General features: G+C 39.1%; 1 protein-coding gene and 1 pseudogene across 4 annotated transcripts in view; one reads left to right on the forward strand and one right to left on the reverse strand.

Moving 5' to 3' along the window:
• Positions 1 to 12,202, reverse strand: part of Nek10 (NIMA related kinase 10) — a 172,176-nt gene that overhangs the window by 111,128 nt on the left and 48,846 nt on the right. The gene's annotated exons all lie outside the window — the stretch shown is intronic.
• On the forward strand, positions 10,685 to 10,801 carry LOC123461757 (annotated as a pseudogene).

Raw genomic sequence — 12,202 nt, forward strand, 5'->3', positions numbered from 1 at the left:
GCTACAATGAGAGAACATGATGATATTTTATGCATGAACCTTACTGGTAATGTTATGTTTTACATATACAAAAGCAAAAATATCTTTTGAAACCATTTCTACTTATTCTACAATTTTTTTTCACTCCTATGTAAAATGACTAGTTGAGCTCTGAAAAAGACACAAACACATAGCTGACACTAAGCTTCAGGGAAGCGTAAAGTAGGCATACAAATAACCAAAAGGTAGGAAACAGTTTATACAGTTAGTGCTAGACACACCAAGAAGAGATCCTCATGACTTCCTGCTGAGAGGCCCAAGGAATACTTCCTAAGAGCAGAGGTCTCTGGGTAAAGACTGATGACAGGATGGAAAGACTTGTTTAATACAATGGGAAAAGGTAGAAAATACAAGAGAGAACAGAAGGTTCAAAGGGACATGGAAGTTCTGTAGAAAAAAACTTCACTATGTTCTGTAACTCTCAGGAACAGTTCCACTAGTCCATAAGGGGATTGCTGAGACAATGTTAGAATGTTAGGGGAATCAACTATGACAGGCCTGGGACATGAGCCCAAATTGCAAAGCATAAATACCAGAGCAGACATGTGAATACAAGACTGGGAAGAGCCAGCTCTTGGGATTAGACAGAAAGCCATGAAGGGACAGAGAACGCTGGGATGATTGATCATGAACAACATCCTTTTAAAATGTTTACCACGGCAAGGTAGTTATCCACCTAGTAACAGTAACAATAAGGGAACATGCTAGTGTTTCCCAAGTTCTGCCGTGGAGGCAGTAATTGTACTTTGTTGATCCTTTGTCTGTGAAGTGCACTCTGGCCCTGCAAGCGCTTGTGAAATGTACATTGGCTTCCAGAGACAAACTTGTATGTGGGACTTGGTGAAATACATCAGCCCTGATGGGAATGAGGCGGCATGACTAGAGGTAGTCTTCTATTTGACCATGATGGAGTAAAGCGAGAGAAGTTACTGAAAATGGACAAACTCATGGTAGTGAAACAACACAATGATGCAAATGAATGAGCTATTGAAGAAGTCAAGAAAGACATCAAAAAGTTCCCAGAATAGAGTAAAAATGAAAATACAAAATACCAAAACATGTGGAATATAATGAAACCAGTCCTAAGAAGTTATTTTATAACTCTAAATTCTCACATTACAAAATCAGAGTGATCTCAAAAAAACAACTCAATGATACATCTAACAGTTTTAGGGGAGACAGGAACAACCAAAACTGTATCAGAAATCTTCTTACTGCTGGGACAAAATACTCAACTCAAAGGTTGTAGAAGAAAATGGTTTGTTTTGGCTTACCGTTCAGAGGGGAAGTCTACCATGGCAGGGGAAGCATGACAACCAGAGAGAGCGGCATCATATCTTCACCCCGGCAGTGAGGGAGTCAAAGGAACAAGCAGGACTCAGCTTTAGTACCTCGAGGTCTACCCTCAGTGACACACTTCCTCCAGCAAGAATATCTCCTAAAGATGCCACACCCTTCTAGGCAGCACCACCAACTGGGAATAAAGTATTCAAATACATGAGTGCATGGGGGACACTCCATATCCAAGGCACCACAGTTGTACATGGCAAGAAATAATTAAGATCAGAGAAGAAATTAAAGAAATAAAAAACAAAAAAATAATGAAACAAAGAATTCTTTTAAAAGATAAACCAGACTGAAAAAAGTTAGATTAACTAAAGAAAGAGAACTAAGTTAATAAAATTAGCCAAATTAAAGAAAGAGAACTAAATTAATAAAATTACTCATACAAAGGGAGAAATTACAAGATATGAATGAAATTCAGAAGTCATAAGCATATACACTAAGAACCTTTATTTATATTCCACTAACTGAAAATCTAAAAAAGGATTGATTTCTAGATAAACACACCCTGCCAAAGTTAAACAAGACAAATAAATAATTTAGATAGATCTATAACAAGTAGTTATTGAAGCAGTAATCTCCCAGTTTAAAAAAAAGACAAAAGAAACAATTGTAGGTGTTGGATTTCCTGTAGAATTCTATCAGATCTTTACAAAAGAACTGAAATCAATGCTTTTCAACTTATTCCACAAGGTAGAAAGGGAAGGTATACTTCCAGACTTTATAATCAGTTTTACTCTGATACCAAAACCAGATCAAGATGCAACAACACAAAAAAGGAAATCATGGATCAGTATTACTAATTAGCATAGATGAAAATTTCCAATAATATACTTGCAAACTAAATTGAAAATATTAAGAATAATTCAGAGATGCAGGTATGGCCATCATATGTAAATAAATAACTATAATTCATCACATAAATAAATTAAAAGACAAAAATCACATGGTCATCTCCACTGAAGCAGAAAAGTCTTTAGACAAAAACCCAACATTTCTTAATGATAAGGACCCTGGAGAAACTAGGAATGACAGAGGCATATCTTAGAACAATAAAGACAATATATGATAATTTTATAGCGAACATCATGTTTTAGCATGATAAAAACACAAAGCAATTCCACTAAGATCAGAAACAGTACAAGGCATCCACTTCCCCATTCTATTCAAAATAGATCTTGGGGTCTTAGCTAGAGTAGTAAAATAACTGAAATATATAAAAGTGATGAAAATATGAAAAGATGAAGTTAAAGTGCCTTTATTTGCAGATAATCTGATTATATACATAAGATACCCTAAAGACTCAACAGAAAAATCCTAGAGCTGATAAACTCTTTCAGCAAATTAAGAGGATACAAATTTAACATATAAAAATCAGTAACCTTTTTATTTGCTAATGACAAACTAACTTGGAAAGAAATCAGAAAAACAATCCCATTCATAATAGCTTCCCAAAATGAATAAAATACCTCAGAATAAACCTAATCAAGGAAGTGGAAGACCTTTACAATGAAAGCTTTGAAACACTGAAGAAAGAAACTGATGAAGAAACTAAGAGTTCGAAAGACTGCCTGTGCTCATAAATTGGAAAAATTAAGATTGTAAAGATGGTCATCCTGCAACAAAGAGATTCAATGAAATTCCAATCAAATTTCCATAACCATTCTTTATAGAATAGACAAAACAACCTTAAAATTTATATGGAAGCATAAAAGGCCTCAGATAGAAAAAAAAAATGTCCACACCTAAAAGAACACTACTGTAAGTATCACCACGTTGATTTCAAGTTATACAGCAATATTATAATAAAAACAGCATGGTGGTGGCACAAAAACAGATACCTAGATCAATGGGGTAGAACAGAAGACCCTGATATCAGTCAACACAACTACAGTTACTTGATTTTTGACAGAAATGCCAAAAATAAGACTGGAGAGATGGCTTAGTGGCTAAGGCACTTGCCAGCAAAGGCAAAGGCAAAGGACCCAGATTTGATTCCCCAGTACCCATGTAAAACCAGGTGGCACAAGCATCTAGAGTTTGTTTGCAGTGGCTAGAGGCCCTGGCATGCCTTCTCCCTGGCCCCACTTTCTCTTCCTCTCTCCTTTCTCTCCATCTGCCTCTCTTTCTCTCTCACACACATAAATAAATAAATAAAATATTTTTAAAAGATGCCAAAAGTACATACTGGAGAAAAGACAGCATACAGCTAGAAAGCGGATATCTACATGCAGAAGAATTAACTTAGATCATTCTCTTTTATGCTGTATGAAAAGCAACTCCAAAAGAATCAAGGAGGATCAATATTCTGGCAGTGTTGTCCATGTGGAATTGGTTTTGTAGGTATTAAAAATGAGAACACAGAGGATCATAAATTGCATCATTCCAGAGAGCTACCAATGCTGGGCAGTGTGAGATAGGGTCAAAGTCCTTTCAAGGAGGTCCTGTGAGGCTACCGAGTGAAGCTGTGAAAGTGAACCATGGGTAGCAATGGAAAAATCCAGCATTTCAGATGCCAGGACCATGAGATGGCCATCAAGGAAAGATTCTGGCTCTGGGTGGATTCTGCCAAGAAAACAAACAGCACAGCTGGAGGGATGGACTTATCCAAGCCTTATGGAGCACAGATGCTTTCACACAAGTCACTGATGCCCAACTTAGAGCTGCAGGGTTTGACATTTACCTTACTGTTCTTTGATCTTACAACTTTCCAGTCTTTCCATGCTATACCCCCATTCCTCCTATTTGGAATGAGAATGCTCATTGTATGCCATTACATACTAGATGTACATAACATGTGCTTTGATTTTGTAGAGCTCACAGTTAAGAGAGTGTTTTGGGTCTCAAATGAGACTTTGGGTTTGACTTTTGAAGTGCTGGGACTGGAAAGACTGTGGGGACTTTTAAAGTTGGGTTGAATGCATTTTGTATCACAAAATGGCCATGAGTCTATGGTGACCACAGGCATGATGGTGCTGGTCTGAAAGTAAAACACACCCTGCAGTCTGATGTGTTTGGATTAAGCCTCATACTTAACTTCCAGCTGGTGGAGCCTTTCTGGAGGAGGTATGTCACTGGGAGAGGTCCAGCCTCACTTGCTGCACCTAACTCTCCATACTTTCTTCCAGCTGGTGATGCCCATTGGTCTGCTTCTGCAATGCTTTTCCAACCATAATGAAACTTCCCCTCAGAACTCTAAATTGGAAATACTTTCCTTCCATAAGTTTCTTCTATCCTGTATTTTGTCCCAGCCACAAGAAAGAAATTGCTACATATTAGATGGTAAGTCTCTATTGTGGAATATGCCACACATTTTAACTGCATGACATAGAAAAATCAAACTGGAATGGAAGCTGGATAGCTTTCATATTGCCAGAAAGTGCTATGCAGGCTGCTAGAGGAGAAATGTCCTCGATAACCTTACCCAGTTGTGGACCCTGGTACTCCACAACCAACCTTCCAGGCAAGATGTGCCCCCTGATGCAATAAACTGTCAATAATGACCATTACATGGCTGGAGAGACTGCTTAGTGCATGTTAAGGTGCATGTCTGCAAAGCCAAAGGACCCAGGTTTGATTCCTCAGGACCCACATAAGCCAGATGCACAAGGTGGTGCATGCATCAGAAGTTTGTTTGCAGTGGTTGAAGACCTTGACATGACCATTTTCTCCCTCCCTCCCTCCCTCCCTCCCTCCCTCCCTCCCTCTCTCTCTCTCTCTCTCTCTCTCTCTCTCTCTCTCTCTCTCACACACACACACACACACACACACACACACACACACACACACACACACAAATAAGATAAAAGTGTTTAAAAAATAATGACCATTATGGAAGTAACCAACCACTTTCTGGTTGGATTTGAGTCCCACTTCATAGGAGGGAATTCATGCCTGGTATTCTAAATTTGGTCAAAAGCCTGCAACCTGGGAAGTCATAGAATGTATGAGGGTGGGGGTTGGGCAGGATGGACATACTACTACTGTTATATGAAATGGACAGGTTGTTAAACTATCTCGTAAATATTTATTTTTATACCAATAAATTAGTACTGCTCTCAGCCTTGATCAATGAAGATTTTGTGTGTGTGTCTGCAGTGAGCAAAGTTCAACACACAGTATCACAGCTGCCAAACATGCTGAGAATAAGTGACTATTGTGTACCAGTCAAAAACAGAACCTCTATACCTCCCCCTGTAAGACTCAGAGACGGAGGGAGCAGCAGGAAAAATGTAAGAACTGAAGGGCAGGAGGAGTGCTGTGAAGCCCTCTCTAGTGGATACAACATGTCTGCTACACTCATGAACGCACAACAGCTGTGTGTGTAAATGACGGAGCCCATCAACATTCTCTCCTGGATGTTGAGGTGTGGTAAGACCCCATCCCTTCCAGAGGAGCTGTTGGCAGTTAGTGGCTGCTGTGGGACAGGGAGTCATACTCTTCAGTGGTGTAGCCACAGGTAAGTTGCTCATGCAAGAAATCCTAACTCAGTGGTTCACCAAAAAGAACATGAAATTAGAAAGGAGATTAGTTGGGAAGAAGAAGGGGTTTATTGGGAGTGGGATAATAAAGTATAATAAATAGGATCAAAATACATTATAAAAGCCAAATGTGGTGGTACATGACTTCAATCTGAGCACTAGGAAGGCGGAGATAGGAGGATTACTGTGAATTCAAGGCCAGCCTAGGAGTACAGAGTGAGTTCCAGGTTAGCCTGGGCTAGAGACCTTACCTTTAAAAACAGTACATTATGTACATGTATTAACTTGTCAAAAATAATATTTAAAAAAGATATGCATTGATGAAGGTAAGCAAAAGACCAGGATATCTGGGTCAAGAAAAGGATATTTTAATCAACTGAATTAAATGCTTCTAATGTTTCAAGATGATGTAATATGAAATTTAAGTAGTGAGAACCCTATCCATCCCTAATTGCCTTCATCATTCTGAAATGCATTCTAAATAGAATGAGAAAAAAATGTTCTGTAGACATTTTTTGTTGTTTTTTGAGGTAGAATCTCACTTTAGCCCAGGCTGACATGGAATTCACTCTGAATTCTCAGGGTGGCCTCGAACTCATGGTGATCCTCCTACTTCTGCCTCCTGAATGTTGGGATTAAAGGCATGTGCCACCATGTTAGGCTGTAGAAATTTTTGAAAACAAATTCTCTACTATCATTATTGTCTCTCATCCAAAGTCAAATAGTAAATATGATACTAAAGATATGGTTTTGTCCAGTAAAAACTAATCTATTCATGAGACTTATCAAATTTGAGTCAGGAAAATGGAAAGTCAATCATCTTTAATAATTCTGTGTTCTAGGTAACAGGAAAAATAGGAATCTTGTTTATTTTAGTGTTTTCATTACTTTTCTTATTACTGTTATTTATAACAAAATAATGTAGATTGCTCAAGCAGAATGATTAGCACAAGAACAGTCAGTGAAATGCTTGACTGTGTTAAAATGCAAGGTACCATAGCACCTCAAAGCATTAGATTCTTTGTAAGTATAGAAACTGTAACAGTATGTCTCCCTTGGAAATGCCCAAAACGAATAAACTTATCATTTTGTTCCAAAGTGAACAGCTCCATCAAGATATCTAGAGAAAAACTCACAGTAACTTATTAAAATAATATATGGTTCAAAATGTCAGCTTAAATATTTTTACTAATTCAAATAAAGGAATATGACAGGATTTTAAATAAGATGGCCATTGATAGAATACTGATAATTCTATCAATGACAATTCTCATTGAATGAGAGTGAAAATTAGAAAAAAAAACTCATTGATAGTCATCTTCTATAAATGTGGATGTCTGTGTCTTAAATATGTAGTGTAGGTCATTGACTTGTTATAGTATTTGGATGTCTTATATGTCCCTTTATTAAAAAGTACATTTTTAGCCTGAGGTTTCTTATACATATAAATATATAAATTATTATCTATTGTATCACCTGCTTCATTAAGATGTTTACTATTAGACTATCAGAAGTATACCCTTGTGATATTTACTTGTAAATTTAGGCCTTAATCTCCCACTAGAAATAGTTCCTTTGCCATGTTTGATAAATTTTTTCTGCCCTTTATCCATCTACCCATCTATTCACTCCCTCAATGCACATTTATTGAATGCCTGTAAAATTTAAGAACATGTTTTACTTTTTCTTGAATCACAACTTATGACATAATAAATTTGTGAAATTAAAATGCTAAAAGAGGTGCTGGAAAGATGGCTTAGTGGCTAAGGTGTTTGCCTACAAAGCTAAAGGATCCTGGTTCAATTCTCCAGGGCCCACGTAAGCTAGTGATCCTAGCATGCCCATTCTCTCTCTCTTTCAAATAAATAAATAAATAAATAAATAAATAAATCATTCATTCATATGTATATGTATATATATATATTGGTTTTTCGAGGTAGGGTCTTGCTTTAGCCCAGGCTGACCTGGAATTCACTATGTAGTCTCAGGCTGGCCTCGAACTCACGGCAATCCTCCAACCTCTGCTTCCCAAGTACTGGGATTAAAGGTGTGTGCCACCATGAATGGCCCATAAAAAATATTTTTTAAATGATGAAAGATTCCTTTACAAATATTTTTTCAATAAATAGCAAATTTCCTTCAAAATTAGCCATGATTATGTATCTGATGGTATATTCAATTCAATTTGTTTCTAGTATTAAATCTACCACATTGAGCTTGAGTATTATTCTTATTTTTCCCTTTTTTTTTCTGAGGCAGGGTCTCACTCTAGCCCAAGCTGACCTGGAACTCTCTGTAATTCCAGGCTGACCTCAAACTCAGAGATCCTCCTAAATCTGCCTCTGAGTGCTGAGATTAAAGGTACGCATCACCATGCCTGGCTCTTAAGTGTTATTCTTTTTTTTTTAAAAAAATTTATTTATTTGAGAGCGACAGACACAGAGAGAAAGACAGATAGAGGGAGAGAGAATGGGCGCGCCAGGGCTTCCAGCCTCTGCAAACGAACTCCAGACGCGTGCGCCCCCTTGTGCATCTGGCTAACGTGGGACCTGGGGAAGTGAGCCTCGAACCGGGGTCCTTAGGCTTCACAGGCAAGCGCTTAACCGCTAAGCCATCTCTCCAGCCCTTAAGTGTTATTCTCAATGCTTAACTTTTAACAGCAGTGCTGAATAACAGGACTACTAAATGGGATTTGTGAAGCTAGTTTCAGTTTGCCAAGCAAGTACATGAAAATAACCAGTTTCAACTAACATGTTTCCATTCTTATTGTTATCATGAATATTATAAATGGACTGCCTCAACCCATAAGTCACTGTAGGAGCTGCATGGCATTCCTGGCTTGCTGGGCTCTATTTCTGAACTTGAACAGTTTACCTGGTCTTATTCTATATCCTGTAGCATTATGATTATGTGCTTATTATTCAGCTTTAAGAATGATCTTTCTCCTATGAGGCAAGAAGATAAACTGTTTTGAATTCACATTCACTCACCAAACTCACCCTCTAAAATCACTTATATACCTCTAGTGTTGTGCTATAATTGTACATTTTCTTTTCTTTGACCTCTTTTGTAGCACTCAAGATTGGGCTTTTCAGGTCTAGAGAGATGGCTTAGCAGTTAAGGTGTTTGACCACAAAGCCAAGGTTTGATTCCCCAGTACCCACATCAGTCAGATGCACATGGTAGTGCATGCGTTTGGAGTTTGTTTGCAGTTGCTGTAGGCCCTGGCATACCCATTCTCTCTATCTGCCTCTTTCTCTCTCTAAATAAATAAATAAATAAATAATTTTTTTTTTTCAAAAAAGATTGGGTTTTTCATCACCCAGAGGCTGATATGAAAGGTTCATGAAATCAAGGGAAACCTGGTGCTACAAAGTGAGTTTCAGTTCAGCCTAGGCTAAAGTGAGACTCTGCCTTGAAAAACCAATAGCCACAAAAACAGGAGTTTTCAAGTTGTAAAGAAGGTAGAAAAAGAGAAAGGGAAAGAGGCCAGGAAGGAGCAAAGAGTCTTCTTGGTAGCCGGTGTGCTAGTGCACACCTGTGATCCTAGCGCTTGGGAAGCCAAGGCAGGAGGACTTGAGTTAGAGGCAGGCAGGATTACACAGTGAGACCCTGTTTCAGAAGAAAATAATTAAGGAAAGACAGGAAATGAAAGAAAAGCAATTAAAGAAAAAAGAGGATAAATGAAAATATTTTATGATAAGGAGAACTAGGAAGGGAGTCCCCGGTACTATAAGAAAGAAAACAGTGTAAGGGTGCTGTGGTGGTTTGATTCAAGTGTCCCCCATAAACTTAGGTATTCTGAATGCTATGTTCCCAGCTGATGGAGACAGTGTATTGCTGGGGGTGGGCTTATGGCTGTGATAGCCAGCTTCCCTTGCTAGTGTTTGGCACACTCTCCTGCTCCTGTTGTCTACCTTATGTGGGCCAGGGGTGATGTCTACACTCTGCTCATGCCATCATTTTCCCCTGCCATTGTGGAGCTTCCCCTCAAGCATGTAAGCCAAAATGAATCTCTTTTTCCCACAAGCTGCTCTTGGTTGGGTGATGTCTACCAGCAATGTGAACCTGACTGCAACAGGTATGCCTTAGCAAGGAGAAGGAATTTTACTTTTGAAAGAACAAAGTAAAAATTTTTTTAAATTTTAGAAGAGCAAAGCTGGGTGTGATGGCACACGCCTTTAATCCCAGCACTTGGTAGGCAGGGGTAGGAAGATCTCTGAGTTCAAGGCTACCCTGAGACTACATAGTGAATTCCAGGTCAGACTGAGCTAGATGAAGACTCTACCTTGAAAAACCAAAAATAAGATAAAAAAGAATAAAGAAGGAAGTTACATAACCCAAATATTTCAAGAAACAAAGAAGAGAACATGAGACAGCTCCCAGCAGAGTGGCTTTAGGCCCCTGTAGAAAGCCACAAATGCTGTAATTTTATAAGGATGACACAGGCAGGAGGGCTTGGACATGAAAAGTAAAGGTGGTTTGGAGCTCCCCTCTGAGTCCTCATACTAATTCAACAAGAGAAGAAGAATGTGTGGTGATGGTAAAGGTTTGCTGATATTTGCTAGAATGACCTGGGCCAACAATTCTTGGCAACTCAAGGTGTTACACAACTGGCTGAGCACAGGCTGTTCTGGTGGGAAGCATGCCAGGGAGCAGAGGCTCATAACAAAGTGGTCATTACATTCTTTCCTAAAGAGGAGTGTTATCACCCTTCTTCCAGTGCATCAAGGACTCCATAAATGCGTGTGTATTGAGAGGGGAGATGAGCAGAAGGGAAATACATTGTTACAGTTTTCTCAACAGACTATCATCAAGGTATCGCTTCTCAGCCTTTTGGCTAAGATCAAGTGTAGTACCAAGGTATTTTGTTGATATTTATAAGTCAGAAAACTGGTTTTTCCTCCTTGAATACTCTTGTTAATAATGATACATATAATCCTTTCTTTCAAACTGAGACATATCAAATTAAAGAGGGCACTAATACTGACAACGTGGGAGCAGTGAACACGCTGTAGGCCTCATCCAGGGAAAATCAAATTCAGGGTGCATCCTCATACACCACCCACAGAGCTTTGGAAGAAGACATCTCAAAAATGCATGGACCACACAGTTTTGTATGGCTGATCATGAAGGAAAGGTCATAACTAGGATATAATGCCATTCAGAGGACGTCCTGTCACATATCCAAAGGGATACAGTTGGCTGATATAAAAAAAAGCACAGACCTAATTTAGAATATGCGTGAGAAGGGTACAGCCTCTAAAGAAAGGACATACAGAGACCATGAACCCCATGACTGGAAAGCCAGAGCAAAATACTTTTAAAATATCTTGTATTTATTTATTTATAAGATAAGCAGAGAGGAAGAATGGGCATGCCAGGGCCTCTGGCTACTACAAACTCCAGATGCGTTGTGCCACCTTGTGCATCTGGATTATATAGGTCCTGGGGAGTTGAACCTGGGTCCTTTGGCTTTGTAGGCAAGTGCCTTAACCACTAAGCCATCTCTCCAGCCCACAAAACATTTTTTTTTTTTACATTTCACAACTAATAATTTATTTGTGGGATCATTTCATATTGGCACACACAGAATAACATCATTTTAAAAACCAGTTGCATAATATTCTTTTATAGGTATCCAAAATTCATTTCATTAATCCCCTTCTAATGAACATCTAAGTAGCTGCCTGTCCTCCCCTTTCACGAGGTATAAGTGATACAACAAAGGGCTGAGTTTGGCAAGGCTGAAGATGTGTATCATCAACACCCACTACAGACCCACTAAGCAACATCTCCTTGTGCCCTTCCTAATCCCTTCCACCTTTCTCCCCAACACTTCCCCAGGTAACGCCTGGCTTGTTTGTTGCCACACTGGGCTAACGATGGATGTATAAAACAGTACTTTGTGTAAGTGGAGTCACACACTGTGTGCCCTCCTTCTGGTCTGGCTTCTTGCTGGGTATGTCACGTTCGTTCATTGATGTCTGCTGGGCAGTGTTACATTCTACAAGTATGCCACAGAGGCTGATCTGTCCTCATTCAGGGGATATCTAGATTGTTTCCAGCTCCACTATGGACACTCAGGTCACTCTGACCTTGTATGACCTATGACCTAGATGGATGGAGGTCAGGAAATATTATTTATTTGCAAGTAGAGAGAGAGAGAGAAGAGAGATAGACAGAGAGAATGGGTGCACCAAGGCCTCCAGCCACTGCAAACAAACTCCAGATACATGCAGCACTCTATGCATCTGGTGTCACATGGGTGCTGGGGGCTTTACGCTTTGCAGGCAAGCACCTTACTGAGCCATCTCTCCAGCCCCAGGAAACAAAAC

Source organism: Jaculus jaculus, chromosome 6 (assembly GCF_020740685.1).
Source record: "Jaculus jaculus isolate mJacJac1 chromosome 6, mJacJac1.mat.Y.cur, whole genome shotgun sequence".
In the NCBI taxonomy this organism is placed as follows: Eukaryota; Metazoa; Chordata; class Mammalia; order Rodentia; family Dipodidae; genus Jaculus; species Jaculus jaculus.